This window comes from Rhopalosiphum maidis, chromosome 3 (assembly GCF_003676215.2).
Source record: "Rhopalosiphum maidis isolate BTI-1 chromosome 3, ASM367621v3, whole genome shotgun sequence".
In the NCBI taxonomy this organism is placed as follows: domain Eukaryota; kingdom Metazoa; phylum Arthropoda; class Insecta; order Hemiptera; family Aphididae; genus Rhopalosiphum; species Rhopalosiphum maidis.
In genome coordinates, this window is record NC_040879.1 from 58918585 (window position 1) to 58934562 (window position 15978).

The following is a 15978-nucleotide window of genomic DNA, read 5'->3' on the forward strand; positions in this document are numbered from 1 at the left end:
TTTGTGTGAATAGGTTTATGGTATAAATAGGTAAAATCTTAAAATTAATTTCAATATTTTTGAATTGGTATTATGCGTAAGGTAAAATTTATAATACATTAAGTCCCCGCGAATACTGTTTTTGAAATATAGCAAAATAATGAACATTGTTATTTTTCGTTAAAACATGTTATTGAGCTTTAAATGTGTTTATATAAAATAATTAATTTTTTAGGGCTGTTCCAGTATGAACTATTATGAAGAAGGTTGTATTCAAGTTTCAAACTTTGGCTATAGAAATTGAAGATATTTCAAATTTTTTATTACAAAATAATCGTTAAATTTACGTGATTTTTATAAATTTTGTTAAAATTTCAAGTTAAAATGTATTCAAAAAAATTGTACCTATGTATTTTTAATATTTCTATACAGATATAATATGTGTAACTTAACTACTTAAGAGATACCTATTATTAAATTGTAAAGCTTTTTTTTATTAAGCTAAAATATTTTCAATTGTCATTAAATAGGTCAATATAAGAGCTAAATTATTAATCTTTTGAAAATATAATAATATATCCATAGTGTTAACACTTAAAATATAACTTCGAGTTTTTAAGTTAATTTGTTTTTTAATTATATAAAAAAAAATAAAGAAATAATTTTTGTTAAAAACTAGTTTAGCGTAAAAATTCTCGATTTTCCTTAATTTTTTGTTTGTTTTCCTTGATTATTAAGAAAATTGCTGGAAAATTTTTACTTGAAGCATTTCTATTACTTCAAAAGGGTACATAATATATACATACAAAAAAGCACGTTTAATTGTAAAATAAATTTACACACCGCTTAAAATCTAAAATGAATTATTTACGATTTTAAGCAAATACGGTTTGTCAGCCTTTATTTTTAAGAATATTTTATTATTTTAAAAATACTTTAAATTTTGTACTAGTATTAGTAATTTTTCTTTTAATAATATATTTGTACCTTATTATCTTTATTTAAACCTTATAGCAGTGGTTTTCAAACTTTTATTATACACGGCACACCGTATACTTCAAAAAATGTTTACGGCACACTGACCTTTTTTTAGATGAACAAAATTGTTTTGAATTAATTATAATTATACAAACATTGAATAAGATGTGCGATTAATGGGCTAAAAAATATTTTTATTTATTGGACGAATAGTTGACACATACCCGCTTTTCTTATATCATAATTCAATGCAATCTGTAATTTATGAGAAACCACGGCACACTTAGTGGATATTCGCGGTACACCAGTGTGCCACGGCACCCAGTTTGAAAACCACTGCCTTATAGTAATACAAATAGTTTTTTTTTTTTTATGAGTACCTATAAAGTAATTTGCAAGCTTTTGCGAATTTCATAAATTTAGTACAAATTAGCTTCAAATGTTCATAGAACAATTTTAGTTGTGGAATCTTTCAAGTTTTACAATTAAAATTCTTTGAATAATAATATAATAATATAATAGCCGTATAATATTATACATTTGAATATCCGATGTGGTAACATTTGAACGTTGATTCCTCATAAAAAGTTATTAGGGACTACATTTTTTTATTTTCAGTGAATTCCTTTTTTAACTTAAAAATAATTTACGATAGTTCAAAATAAGAAAAGTCTTGTCATTGTTGCAAGAATTATTCGAGGAACCTTTTATTAAATTATCAAGGTTTTTGATCTAACATTCTAACATAAACAATTTTAATTAATAATTGTAGAAAAAAATTAAAAATTAAAAATGTCTATAAAAAAAGATTAAATAGGTAGTTAAAAAATAGGTTAGATTTAATATAATTAAACAAATATCGATTAAACATATTTAATATTTATTTAAATATTTATTTATTTTGGTGAATTGTTGGTTACAAAACAATTTATATATTTATGCGATTGATGAATATTGTAAACATTTTCTCCTAAATTGACGAGCTTTTTCAATTAAAATTAAATTTTATAAGACTTAATCGAAACATTATTTTTTAAATAGTTGAAAATATCAAATCTTTATAGAAACGAAAATTACACATACCTATTTTATATTTGATATCTATAAATATCATATCTAGAAAATGCTAATATAAATAGTTGGTTAAGTAGTTAAAATTCAAGTCTCAACAGTACTTTTTTGAATTACCCACAACATAATAATAATAAAAACGATTTGATTGATAACTGGTTTTGTTTAAAATATCCGTTTTTTTCTAATTTTGTTTTGTTTTCTTAGTTATTTTGAACAGTACCTACTAGACAATTTCAAATGGTATACCAAAGAAGCGATTAGATCCAATTCGATACTAGTACCATACTTGAAGTTGAAAATCGAACCTTCTCCAAAAGGTATTGACAGACCCTAAAAAAATCATATCAAAGTAACTAATATATTCACTACTTAGCTTAGAACTTATAATCTTTGATGTTTAATATAGAGTTAAGTGTTAAGAGGCAAACAGTTATATTTTATTTGTTAAAACTATTTTGAGCGGAAAAAATCAACTCGAGCTTAATTATTTAGAGAAACTAAAAACAGATTTTCAACATAAAAAAGAAGAGATACTTATTTATTTTTGTAATGTATATGGTTTTTATAATTTTGATATTGTACACACAGAGTTTTATATAAATTCTGTTAAAACTTCCCTGCTCGAAAGCGTTTCACTTACTATTATGTCGTGATGACGCGACAACCAACAATGATACTTACATGAGCCTACTTAAAAGTTACTTTGAATTAGTATTTAAATATATTTTGAAATTTTAATTTTTCTCAACATTTCGTTGTAGTCACCTATATTAAACGCCTTAAAAACAGGTGTACGGCATTCTCTTAAGCACTTGTCACGAAGCAAGTTAGTGTTTCGTGTATGTTGTGGTATTCAATTTTAAAGTAACGATAAATTATGGTATTCAAAAATGATTCTGAACATAAATCGGTTTAAATGCGCTTGCTAATATTTCTTCAAACATTTATGACAATCGAACAATAAATATTATTACCCCTTCGAAGCACTAATCATTCAAAATATACGAATGTATGATTTCTGATCTATAAAGGACAATGGTGCATCATGAAACTTTTCGAGCACGCCGTATACCGGTATAAGTGTTGGTTTAAAACAATAAAACAAAACCACTTTTTTTTGCAAAACAAATAAAGAATACATTATTTAAACCAAAATACATAATAAATAACAGCTTATTATAATTACATACAAGCGTATTTATTGTATATATATTACCCCTAAAATGGTTTTACACTAATAAAAAAGTTTTGCACGGCATTATGTACGCATAATAAGAAATTAAGAAACTGATAATACAACAAAATGATTATATTTTTTACACATTAATTAAATCTTTGTAAGCAATATTCTTAAGCAATTATAGTTTCGTCAGTTGTATAAACTATAGTACATTTATAGTCAAACAATATAAATGTCAATAACAAATACGGGCAAGCAATAAATTACCTATGTATGTATTAGGTTGCGCGCATCTGTGTTTTAGGCGTAAGTATTTTGCACGCTGTGGATTATTTGTGTTTAAAAATTTAAAGATTAGTAAATAATAAGACAATCAATCAAACGATAATCAATATGTACATTGCACATTTTTATTAATTAAATCTACAGTTTTTTTTAGAACAAATAGAAAAAAAAAAGGTTTATTTGTGATTCAGTGTATTTTTTTTTTTTACTTCATATAATTAATTTATTACATACACGTGACAATTTGTAAATTTTTTATTGTTCGTTTTATTTTTAAATTATTAAGTTAAGTTGTTAAAAAATATAAATGCTATCTTTTCAATTTTTCGGTAGAGAACTATTCGATTGTAATTTGATTAATGTATTCTAAATATTTGTCAATTAATGGTTGGTCAGTTAAAACGGTATTTTTTTTTTTTTTTTGTGTAATCCTATAACTTAATTATAACGAAGTGATACCAATAGCGACACTGACAAAGAGTAATACAAAACATATTATGTCAATAATCTAAAAGTAAATTGTGAATGTTAAATTTTAATTTAGTTGTATAAGTTTTTAAAATTGCCTATTAAAACCCCTTAAAAATCTTTCATATTATGACGTCCTTATAAAATTTAACAATAATTTATTTTATAAAAATCAAGACATTTATGAAAAAGATACTTGTATTTATTCAAACTGGGATTTTTATTTATTCGTGTATACATTGTGACTTTTCTTATTTATAATAAACATTTAAAAAATAATTTATATATTTATTAATTGGTTTATTGTTTGTAGATGTATTATTTAATATTTAAAATGGTGATAGATTTATGTTTGTAAAGAAAACACAATTTCGATGTTAAATCCAAGGCTAGGTTTAATACACGTAGGTTTATACACATACGAGATCGGTTTATTGGTTTTTAATTGAACAATTGAAATTTCAATGGTGCATATTAACTATAATTTGTTGGTTAATAAATTATATAGTGGACGGCCAGAGTTTAAATATAGATCATTTATATAGAAAGAGTATCAAAAATCACAATCACTGCTGTAATCACATATCAGTAATCGATCGTGTTTGATAAAATAAATACATATCATTGTTTATATTATATACAATTATATATATATATTTTAATCTGACTGCAACATTCGTGTAACTCCGTGATGGAAAATTGAAGGTTATTCATATTATTTAGTAAGTTAGGTAGTAAGTATATTTATTTTAAAGTTGAAAACAAATAAATACAATGATAAAGACCTATTTTTTAACAATTTATATCAGGGATCATAGGCTTAAAGCAAGCGTGCCCGACCCGCCGCCCGCAGAAGTATTCTAACCGGCCCGAGCATAGGCGTGCGCAGACTTTAATTTCCGGTCCAGCCTGGAAGAATTAATGCCCCAACACTTGAACAGTGCCCCTAATTTTTTTTAACACATTAACATACTGTAATATAATATATTACAACATAATTGTAATAATTGTAAATTTAAAATTGTGTACATGTATATACCTATGCAAATAGAATCAAGTTGTATGTGCAATGTGCATACGACATTAATGTGCTAGGCATAAGTACTTGTATATTTTTTAAGTTAAAAATAAAACTACATATTATATTAATACATACCAATGCATTTTTTATATCTAATTATAATACATATAAACTTAGTAGGTAATATAAAAATGTGTAATTATGTAATAATTGATAAATTAATTTTCTTATTTCCCATAGGCGATAGGCCATTGTCTATACTATGGAGTATAGACTCTTTAGTACTCCTTCAGTCATACTAGGTACATATTTTGACATTTAATGCACAATGTTTTAGTCAGATAAATAAATCAATAAAAATTATGTGGTTGTACACAAATATTTTTATTTTATTTCACTATTACGACAAATACAATTTTCATGATCTCCACGAATATAACGATAAAGTCAAATATAATATACACAAATTTGAAATTTTACTATGCCCCTAAAAAGATTCCAGTCGAGCCGGGGCTTGTCCGGCTTGCCCCGTGCGCACGCCTATGGGCCCGAGACTATTTTATAAAAATTAGAAATTTGTATAGGACTATTTATACTTAGGTGTAAAAAAAATAAAAATTATAATTTATAAAGTATTTTATTTTAATATACTAAAAAATATCTTACAAATTTAATTTTAATATAAAAAATGTATTGGATTTAAGAATATTTATAGAAATATATTTGTGTGAAATTTGGGCTTGTTTTTCTTTACGACTCGCAGTATAAATATAAATTTCGAATGTGGCCCACAAGTTGAAAAAGGTTGGGCACCCCTGGTTTGAAGAATGAACTCAAAGGAAATAAAAGTCATTATATAATAGTTTACAGTGTATATTGTATATAATGTACAATAATATAATCATATAATATTTACATTTGATAATTTCTTGTAAACATATGTCACAGTTTTTTTCAAAATGTTTACCTTTGCATAAGTTTGATGTGTTCTTTGATACGCAGTGTTGACTTGACCTACGGCTTTTGTTAGCCTAAATTTGCAGTTAAGCTATACAGTATACGCTATAAAAATATTTAAAAAAATGCTTTTATTTACCTCAAGTGTGTAATAATTTACGAAACTTAATTTAAATTTGTTTTATAATTTATACATATTCATATTTATCTATCTTTTTTTTTGGTAAATATGTCTTAAGTAAACAAAATACCGATTAGAAATTATTTTTCAGTAGTTTGTAGGAATTGATAACATTACTTCTTATAATTACACTCTTTTCCCATGCAATATAATGGAAATTGAAATAAATATAAATGCTCTTAAAGTCTTGTTAATTACAGAAATAAGAATGTAATTCTATAATATTTATTTATAGCTATTAAATATATTAAAAAAATTAAAGAACCTATTTATGTAAAAAAAAATTAATATGATTGTGGTAGCCATGATAAGATCAACATAATTAGTGTCTGCACTGATCGAATTAGAAACATTGTTGACTAACTTCTTTTATAATATTATCAAATAAAATTTAACAACAATTAATTATATAATTTATGATAATATATACATGTTATTTCTTAGAATATTGATTTTAGAAAATAATGCGTAGAAAAAAGAACATAATTCGTAGGTAATGTGGGTATATAAAATATTTTAAAAACGTATCTATAATACGGTATAACGTATTACTTTTCTAAAGGAACTATAAAAAAATTCGTGTGACGATTTTTGCTCGTAAACACAAACCGAAGACTGATCATGACAATTGTTTGTATTTGTTAGTATTTCTTTCTAAAATAAAAGTCAGCAGAGAATATGTTGATGGTTTTAAAATGATCCTATTTTGAGATTTAAGTTTTTTTTTTCTTTTAGATTCTAAGGGAATTGACGAATGTATTGATTTTGCAATGATGTGTGTTTTTATTTTTTTGTCTGAAGACACTTTCTATAGTAAAAATAATGCATCAATTTCAAACTTAAGTATCTTATTTGGTAGGAAAGTGAATCTAGTTGGTTTTTGTGTGACCAAGAGTACACATTTTGATACAAAAATATAATCTGCTGTTAAAAAGTTTGAAAATTTAATTTAAGTACTTCATAAATAATAACTGAAATTAAAAAAAAATTGATCGTAAATCCACAATATTATTTTATGACTTCTGACTGTTTTATTTTAAAATTATTTTGTAGTTAAAAATTCGTACCAAAAATTGAAAATGTAAAATAGGGTTCCATATCAGTTTTGTTTGCAAGAATTATAAAAAAAAGTTGAGTTTAATATAAAAAATATATTTAATGTGCGTCTGAAGGAGAATCACAGAAACTAGAAATATTATAATTTTTTTATACTCCATGAAATTCTTATACCTTATTGTCATTTGAAATAGTATTTATTTTTATTTTATTTTTTTGTTGACACAAATATTTAAACTGTGTAAAAAATCTTGAATACGAGATCCCATGTCAGTTGAACTTATAGAAATTTAAAAACACAACGAAGTATAGACACGATTTATTTTATCAGTATTTAAAATTTAAATTTTCAATAAAATTTGTCAAACATTTGCAAGTTATTTTGTAGATGCAGCTTATGAAATTTGTATTTCGTATAGCTAAGGCTTAACAATTTAATACAAGGTTCCTCATAAGTAGTTGTTACTGAAAATCTTACAACAATTTTAAAAGTATACAGTTTTTTTTTTTTTTTTTTGGACAATTGGAGTTAAAATTATGATGAAATTGAATGTTTAAACGGAGATTGAGGATTGTTGTTGTTTAGAAATATTATTAGTAAAAATTTAAAGTCTTAGGTATTTTTAGAATATTTAAATCAATTTGATGTTATATATTTTCTATTCTTCACACTGTTATACAGTAAGTTTCTATCGACTAAAAACTTAATAATAACTAATAATAATATATACTATTACAATGATTATTGGTATAATGAATATGATAATTTTGATAAAAATAACTTTCTCTGAAGTTATGGAAATATTAGGAAATATATAATATAATTTATTGATTTTTTATAAATGTGCGCCGATAATGAGTAAAAAACTCTTAGAATTGTGTTTAATGTAATGTTTAAAAATCATAGGTATTATATATATTCTATAAGATTTTCTTACTGGCTTAGTTTTGTTAGCTACTAGTTAATCCAGCATAGCGTTGTCCATGACAAATTAAAGGCCCACGAATTTACCTTTTCTTAAACTCCATTAAATGTAAGCTGCATACATTTTTAACACATTTATTTAGGTTGTTTTGATTAAATATAATGTAGGTATACAAAATGATATCCAATCACAATTTAACTATTGTATTTTCTGCACGTTACTAATGTCAACAATATACAAATAAAACAATAAAAAAATATAATAGTATTTAATACATTATATCTACCTATTTTATGAGAATATAACTACACATATCAAATATAGGTATACGTATAATATATATGGATATTAAGATATTATTCCACATTTCCATGCATAATGAATTGTCAATATTTCAAATTTTGTACTGCAACACTTAAAAGACTTCACATAAAATATAATGTCTATAGAATACAAATAGAGCGAAACTCTACTGTAGTGAATTGTTAAATTAAAAATGTATTTTTCAAATATTACGTGAAAAAATTATTGCATAACTAGTATTGAAATTTGCGCCCCTCTTAGAATTGCACTCTGGCCCTCTTGCCCTGCTTTGAATACGGCCCTGTTGTCTGATGATAATATCATATATAATTATAATATTTTAATTATTTTTGTATTGTTACTCCAAACGTCGAATTGAATTATCATCAAATTTAAAGGTAAAACTTAAGTCGATTCATTCTTTAAAATATCAGAAATGGATTATTCTGATCGTAAAATTTGCTATAGGTAGGTACTGCGCATTAATGAAGTAAGGACAACGCGTGCAGGTAAAATACAATACTGTTGACCGAATAGTTGAACGGCTCGTTTTGAATAATCATAAGAATAGTGTTCAAGAGTATTTATATGTTCGTAAAACAAAATCTTAATTTTTCTCGAAATATTCGTCATTGGAGTAATTTCAAGTATTAATTTTCAACGACCATCGAGGATTTCATATAGGTTCGAAACACATCCCTAGACTTGAAAAACAATTTTTGAAAACAATCGTCCATATGAATACACAGCTGAAAATAATAACTACCGGGTGCAGAAAATCGGGCAAAAAAGCTCGAGGCCCGGCCGGTTTCGCTCACTCCACCCTTCGGATGGCGATCCCGCGAATTGAAAAGTACTTGTAAATCCCCACACACGCCGCGCGGTACACTTGCAGTAGGTTGCATCAGTATTCTGTACCGCACTGCACGTACACGCATCGTAAGTTTACAATATTATATTGTATGTCCAATACGCACTGCATGCACATACAGGTAAATATCTAATTACGATACCGATCGTCTATCGGTCGGCGCATCTCGCACGCGTGTGCAGGTATTACGTCGACGTAGGTTATGATGATGACGTGTTGTATATTACCTACACATAATATCATATATATTAGTATTAATGTGGGTTTATGCACACCGCGCGTCACGTATAATATCAGCCGCCCGCTCCGCGTGTGGTGTTCACCCGGGCCCGACGCGACGGTTCATGTATTTCGGGTACAGGTGATGGTGTGTCACGTGCCGCTAATTATTATTAGATTCGGACAGCGCGTGCGCGAACGGTAAATGGGCATACTTGCAACGATCGGAATACAACGCGATGTAAAATAATAAATTATCTCCACCCCCCCTCCCCCGCAACAGCCTATATAATATCGTACTTATTTGTTTATATACATTATATATATATACGTATAATAATACGATGTGATATATAAAACGCATTCATCACGACGAGCGTTTCAATTATTGCGGTCGAGGGGCTGCCGTGTTGTCGGCCGATGATGGGGTGCGCCGGCGGGTGGATGGATGTAATATTATTATTGTTATGGACACGAGCTGCCCCGGTCCATATGCCACGGCTCGCGCGGCCGACGAAGGCTCGACCGGCCCCGCGCGCGCTGCAGGAACCATGTGGCGTCGTAACAACCACCGCCGCCCTCGTTCCTATACGGTATATTATATTGTACACCACCTACGGGTCGCTCTCTCTGCGTGCTCCGGGAGAGAGAATATTATATGCCCATATGTCGTCGTAGGACGCACGTTAATTGGTTTTTATCATTTAATGTAGGTGTATATGTTATACATTTCGGAATTTTTTACGCCCGACGTCCGTATTATCGAGCGAGCGAGAGAAGGGAAGTTCGTTTTTATACATTATTTTTTTTTTTTTTTTTACACTCTTGTTTGAAACCCAATCGGCTATATATATGTGCGCGCGTGTGTGTGTGTGGGTTCCTACACGCGCGCACACAAATATAATACAATTAATCCGCAAAGTCATCGTCTACTGTTCCAAACCGTCGCCTGGAAACCGATACGCCGTATTTGTTATAATTATTATTGCACACGATATTCTATACACATGTATTATTTAATAAGCCGACAGTGATGATATCAACCCGTAGTTGTATTACAACGACGACTGCAGCGGCGGCACCGACAGCCAGCAGCAGTATACTTTTCATCCCGCGCTGGCGCCCCGTATGTGCACGGCGATTCACTGAGCATCATGCTCACCCCCTATTTTTCTTCTTAAAAAATACTTATACGAAATCCGACTTTGGAATTTTCATTCGCGATAGAGCGACTTATAAAGACTATATATATATATTTTTCAATTCTTGTGATTTCTTGTGATACTTAAAGACAAGGTCCCGTAAAGATCTAAACTTATTAAACTTATTCAAATGAGAACCTCCTTTTACTTATATTTAACTATCAGTATTTATAATTTGTAAGACCGTTTTATTCATGTATACAGTAAACATTTTAACAACTCAGAAATTACTTTTTCGAATTTTTATTTTTGAATACATCAAAGTTTTAAAAATACTTATCCACTAAACAATATTTACAGTATAAGAGGGAAGGTTTTCAATTGAAAAACAGAAGTTTTTATTCACACTGGACACTAGCATAACGCAACATCTCAAACATTTTAAAATATTCGTTCTTCGGGTATAATTAAAAAATTTCAAAATTCAGAATTTGAATAAATCCATTATTAAAGGAAAAATGGTAGTGAGCATGCTTGGTAATTCACTCTGTAGATATGTAGATATTTCTATAGTAATATATTATGCATACCATGCCATCACGTTTATATATACTCATAATATGTACCTACACCGGACGTGTATATGGAACGGAAGAAACGTGTTGAAAACCACTTCGTGTGGATAATATTTTATATTATAATATATATATATATGCCATAACCTCTCACAATGTATACATTACTACCGCCCCCTCTCGATAATCCTTCCGTATTTTCACGTCGTATAATAATATATTATATAATATTATGCTCTGTGTACTGTTATACTTTTCATCGATACCGGTCGTCCCGTCTTAGTATAGATAACACATTAATACTATACATATCCACAGTGGAAACGTCGTTCGAGAACAATCTGTTCATGAATTTATTTATTTAAAATTACACCTAGTCATTGTAAACAATAAAATAAACTTAAAAACTCATTGCCCCCTCCCCTAAAAAATATATATTTACTTCAATAGGTTAGATTAGGTCATTAATACCGTATTATAGTATAATCATAATAATAAGGGCACAGTCGTTCGGGTTTCAATGCAAGGTGTATTCATTTTTGAGCTCTCTGAAACAATGCATTCGTATAATGTAACAGATAATTTTAAGGTGAAACTTTTTTTTTGGAGTTTTTAGAATTTTCGGATAATTTTATTGAGTTTTAGTGTATATTGATACAATATTATACGAGATATTTATGTAAAATAGAAATTTTAAAATATTTTATCTAAAAAATATTGTTTTCATACTAGCTTTAATAAGTTTTAGGTATTTTTCATAAGAATTAAAAATCAATCTATCTATTTATCAATACGATAACGTCTTTATTTATATTTTTTATCGACTATCGGATGGGTTTTACTGGGATAATAACAATAAATTTATTAGTTGAAGTTACATCGGGAATCGGGATCGCCTTTATTTTGAATAAACAGTATCTAATAATTGTGCGTGCTCGAGTTTGATATTTTGATTTTGTATTATTATTGGGTTAGCTGAACTTAAAGTGTTATAAATGCCCAAAGCTAAACCACAATTTTATTTTCGCTGTGACCTATCAAAAATATTTGGATAATTTTTTAAGAACATTATTGCATTTAAAAAGTATTTTTGGTTATTTTGATACTTTTTGATAGCTTTTAAGGCATTTAAATTCGAGCCTTACTCGTCATATATACTCGTATTATATAGACATATAAAGGTAAGTACTTATAAAAAGTCTATGTATCTATTTATCGGCATATAAATGGCTAAAAAATATTGGCTATGAATGAAAATACTTACCGAGTTTTGGTGTAATTTTTTATTTAAGATTTTAATTTGCTTTTAGACAAGATATTATCAATATTTGTTCTGCACATATGGCCGTGCGGAAATTAATTTTTTCATAGAATTGTTTAAAATACTTTGATAGCAACTATACGTCCTCTTCTTTTCCTATAACCGAATTAAAACTGGGCTTTAATTTTGTATTGGAACTGAGAAGTAGCCGAATTTAAATAATTTAAGTTTTGATTTATAAACGCAGAAACGCGATATTATATAAACAAAAATATGCCATTAATATATCATTATTAATACAATATGTCATTTAGAAAGTGGAAAAGTATAAATCGTTTATATGTTTATGTGCTTTTAAAAGAAATAGATTTATATGATGATGATTTAAAATTTAAGTGTAAAGAAATATATAAGTATATCTATAGTTAGTCATAAATTGAATAGATATAGTGAATGGGAATGAAATAAAAAAAAGTTCTATCACTCGTACGAAGCCAAAAAACGAAAATATTTACGAGGCAATTACATTATTACATTTACACATATTATCATATTAATTTAAATTACACAATTTGCATTTTTGGATACTTCAAGAATAATGTTTTAATTTTAAGTTTATTATAAAACTCGAATCCGTACAAAACGTTCCATACGTTTTTAACATTCCAATGGAGATTTAGTGACTATAAATACCTACCTCTAACCCTTCTGCAATATTTTTTCAGTATTTAATATTATCAGCGCAGGTGGAAAATACTGTGTTCAAACTAAAAAAAAAAAAACAAAATAAAGGTTAACAATTGGAACGTTTTATTCATGTCATAACCATAATAATCGAGTAAGTTGACTGATATGACAGCTATTTTATTCATTCCATCTTATATATGTATAATATAGTATAGTTACACATATCCCGTACATTATAGTTCATAATAATCATATACGAATGCATGATGGCATGATGTATACGATAAGCGCGTGCAAACTATACTGTTCATTGATAAATCTGTGTATGGATTCTAATAAGAACTACTATAAGCAGACATTGAAAACTACAGACGAATTTAATACCTCCACGCGATGTAGATGTTCATATTATACGACACACGTAATATACATATAATTAACTATTAACACTGCTAACACGTGTGTTATATATACTTATAGGTATCATATATCAATTAGGTATATATCTATCAAAGGAATTCATTTCAACACTAATGGCTATGTGTTCACATGGGTCGTATACAGTATTTGAGGATAATATCTGTCTCTACCCGGATCTATATACAGTCTTATAATATGTTTAATGGTCAACGACAACTTAAGTTTTAATGACGAGAGATTTTGACATTTTTGGGGTTGACGTTTATTTAAAATGATTTATCTAAGTATTTGTAAAATGAATTTGGTTTATAAGTATTTGTTTTATTTATTTATTATTTCACATCATTGTACATAGCTAATTTACAGGCATAAGAACAGACTTGTCTCTACAAGCAAGCTTGAGTCGGAGACAAGAGTTATCTTGACTAATCGAATTAAATGTATATACAAAGAAAATTAAAAATGTTTTTAAGATTTAAGATTTACACAAAAATTATATAATAACTATTTTATAATTTATTCTGTGATAGTACAGATCTCATATTCAAAACAATTATTATACAATCTGAAAGTAAGGACATTTTTAATATACATACTACATTTAGGTTACATATATTTAATGATTTTTTTTTTACTTAAGTTGGTATTAAATTTGCGTATTATTATAGTGTTTGTAATTAAAGTAGAAATATTCAAATTTGAAATTTATATCGTATAAATTTAACAAGATCTCTTTCGCATGTAATTTTTTTTTAATTTTATAAGTTATATTCATTATGAAGAGCATTAGTACTCTTTTAAAATTTAGTTATTCTAATTAAAGTATTAATCGTAGTAATCAGAATATTTAAATGACAACCATATGCATTCCCTCAGGCAGACATCTCTTATGAGTTGATCATAGATTGTCCAAAAGCACAATAAACCATTCGTGTTAGGTATTTAAAAAACGGTTTAGATTTTTGAATTTACTAAATACGATTAATATAAATATATTCCACTTTAACAATTTCTCTAGTTACATTAACGTATTTAAAAAAAAATCATAGACTTAAATATACTTAATACAAATTATAGTTATTTTTAATTTATCAAAAATATAAATACTATGAACATTTTAATACTTTATCACATAAAATATTTTTGGAAAGAGTATATTTAAGTATTAAAAGTAAATCTATGGTTGTTGTAAGTATAATAAAAGTATGAAAAATAGTTAGAAATTAGAACATTTAGAAATTATAATATAATTAACCAATCAATCATGTCACAAGATTGATCAACAGGTTGATTTTAATGTCATAAATAGTTTTGATTTACTAAATATTAAATTATTAAAATTAATTATTAGTTATTAGTAAAAATTAGGTATTATGCATGTATTATATGAATACTTTTAGAAAATTCATTTTCGAGTATAGAATATATATCACAGTGTAAAAATAATAAGTTTTATTAACCTGATAAAGGTTAAGGAGATAAAAAAAAAAATTTTAAGATCTGAAAATATTATTTATAGTAACATCATAATTGGCTAGTGTTTCACAATAATAATATATTAGAAAATCGCAATTATAGTTTTTACTCTGTAGTATTTAGTTAGTGCATAACATCTTTGAATCTAATATGATACGCATATTAATTTTGTAAATCATAATATAATGTATAATTTATTAGTGTGTAAAATAGCTGATTAGGGTATCGTGTAGAGCTTCACTTTACTTTTGATGTTATGTACCTTTAAGGGTTTTAATAAGTTATAACTTTGCTTATACAGCTAAAGTTTTAGATCAGCATATTCGATAGTTTGAGAGTTGCATAAATACGTATGTATAAATTCTGTTAAAACCATAGTAGGTACTCACTAGTCACTACAAGCTTTGTTCCACCTTAATGGATACCTTATATGCAAACAAATAAACACGAATTTCAAAAGCAAACCTAACCAGTAACTATAATATTATAAATAGTTATTATTGTTTTTGTCTGGAATAGCGGTCTAGCGTTTCTGGCCAGAAATGATTACCTATATAATATTATTTTAATCTTATACCGTACTATAAACTATATAATAACATAAAATAATAATATTTATTATTAAGATGTTACTAGTGCACTATTTGTTTTATTACACTGATCTATGCACAATATAGACAATTTGCGTTGAGAAGAACCGGCATTGTATCGTTAGCTTTATACTATTAGAGTGAATTGACCTAATATTAAACTTAAAGTTCAGAAAATAATTTGTGCTTATACTTTACAATTGTTTTTTATGATATTTCAATTTCTATATAAGTTGTTAAATATTACTATTTAAAGATTCTCAAATTTCTCTTCAGAATTTAAATAGATGTTGTAAAACAGCTATAGTACAAACACAGATAATGTTCTT

At 27.0% G+C, this 15978-nt stretch overlaps 1 long non-coding RNA gene across 1 annotated transcript in view; it reads left to right on the forward strand.

Annotated features, from left to right (window-relative positions):
• LOC113556097 overlaps window positions 1-373 on the forward strand; it is a 38676-nt gene extending 38303 nt beyond the window's left edge. The window contains exon 3 of the long non-coding RNA XR_003405447.1: window positions 215-373. This is a non-coding gene — a long non-coding RNA (uncharacterized LOC113556097). The remainder of the gene's footprint in view (window positions 1-214) is intronic.
• Window positions 374-15978: the final 15605 nt, after the last annotated feature.